At 40.8% G+C, this 2,054-nt stretch overlaps 1 non-coding gene across 1 annotated transcript; it reads left to right on the top strand.

Moving 5' to 3' along the window:
* Window positions 1-1,498: 1,498 nt before the first annotated feature.
* TRNAP-AGG lies at window positions 1,499-1,570 on the top strand. The gene has a single exon. It is a non-coding gene; the product is annotated as a tRNA-Pro (tRNA).
* The last annotated feature ends 484 nt before the right edge of the window (window positions 1,571-2,054 follow it).

The raw sequence follows: 2,054 nt of genomic DNA, 5'->3' as shown, positions 1-2,054 counted from the left end.
TCCCCTCCAATTCCTCACATGGGGGCAGAAATGACCACACTACCCCCTGCCTGAAAACATTGCTCAAGGTGAGGTCCACTCCCCCTTATTAGAGGAATTGGAGGTGCCCATGAATTGGAGATGATAATTATTCCTCCATTTAGGGATTGAAAAATCGGAATTGGATTGGCCAAATTGGTCATCGATCCCAATTCTTAAACCAATTCTTGCCGATTCAAAATGACTAATTCATGAATAGATTCTAAAGTTAGGGCAAAATATGACCAATTCTAGCCAATTACACTCTGTTTGGCAATGCCTTTGTTCCATATAAGTATTATTTCTTTAGAAACATTTATTTTTGGGTAAAGTGCACGTACCCCCTATAATGCACCCAATATTCCTCGTACCCTCCTAAGCGGCTCAATATTCCACGTACCACCCCGCTTTACACCCCAAATGCCAGACACCCCAAATGCCAGATAGGTCCAATCCGTTAATTACCACCGTTAGATGCCAAAATTTTGACCATTTTACCCGTTGCTCCATTTTCTTAAATCTGAAAAGACTTAATTACCCTCACTTATTTGTTGCCCTAAACTAATTGAAAATGACCATTTTATCCTTTGTTTTATTTTTATAAATGAAAAGACCTAATTGCCCTCATTTATGTATTACCTTAACTTAATTTGAAAAGACTATTTTACCCCTAAATATTTGTTCCTAAAAACCCCAAAATGCCCTCATCTTCCCCAAATCATCATCTTCTTTTACATAACCCACCACCACCATGTTTCGTTCTTCATCTTCCACTTCTCTCTCCCGTTTCGTTGTCACCTTCATACTCAAACCCAAGCCCAAAACTCCATTTTCATCACCATCAACATTAATCCCAACTCCAAAACTTCCATCTAATGAAGGACCCATATCGCTCTCCCTGCAAAGCTCCTACCATTTTCACGATTAATATCACTAATGTCGGTGTCGTAACGGGTTTCTTGATCTTTGCTTAGTGAGGAGATACTAATATATGCCTCATGTGTTTGGACCTTGGTAAAGATGTCTTCCCATGAGACCATTGCCAAGGGAAGGCAGCTAGGGCTAGAGCATGATGCATCAAGTTGTCCTAGACGGTTCTAGGGCGGAACTTCCCTCCCCTAGTTTTCGTCCTGGCCTAGGTCCCATCGAGACAACATCTCTCCATACTTGTTCGATTAGGGTACGCTCCTCTTCGTCCTCGGAGTCATCATTGTTGGATATGATTGTGTGTTTAGACATCAAAGAGAGCGAGGTGGGAGAGGAGGGGTTCATCGAGTGAGTGTTGAATGCCGATGATGATACCTCCACTTTTGTTCTTGAACAAAAACACAAATTTAAATTTGTTCTTTTTTTTTTTGTTCTATTTGCCAAACATGTCTTTACTAACTGATATTCATGGTGAGGAGATTCTCTGTGCACCATGGGTCAAAAAATCAATTAAAAGATTTTATTTGCTAAGGGGAAGTTTGGAAAGCAGAAAGGGCATTTGGTCTAGTGGTATGATTCTCGCTTAGGGTGCGAGAGGTCCCGAGTTCAATTCTCGGAATGCCCCCAAATTTTTTTATATATAACTTTTATGCATGGTTCTGTGGTCCCAATTCCTGATCTGCTCCAACTCCTAGGCGGCCAAGCCGGAAGGAAGGCCCCATGTGCGTGAGCCTGTGACCGGTCAGTCTGACCGTCAACCTCGATCCTTCATAAAAACCGCAAGTGACCTTTTTTTATCTTTTTTTATCTTTTTTACAGAGTACATACACTGATACGAACACAGACTGTCTAGGGGGGTCACCTGTGTTTTTTTTATCCTCTTCTCCCAACGTGGTTGTCTTGATTCTCGTGAATGCCCTTATAATTTACCCTTCTTTTTTTTCATATTTACTTTAGTGCCATTAAACCCATTTTTACTGTTTGAAAAGTTTAAATTATTAATCCTTAGACTGTAAAGGCGTTCAACTTCAGCCTCGGTTTTCTGACAACAACAAAGCTGGACACTTCTTTCTTACGTGGCCAGATAAGGTGAGATTTCTGTCTGTAAT

This window comes from Telopea speciosissima, chromosome 2 (assembly GCF_018873765.1).
Source record: "Telopea speciosissima isolate NSW1024214 ecotype Mountain lineage chromosome 2, Tspe_v1, whole genome shotgun sequence".
Classification (NCBI taxonomy): domain Eukaryota; kingdom Viridiplantae; phylum Streptophyta; class Magnoliopsida; order Proteales; family Proteaceae; genus Telopea; species Telopea speciosissima.
This window is presented reverse-complemented; position numbering and strand designations above follow the sequence as displayed.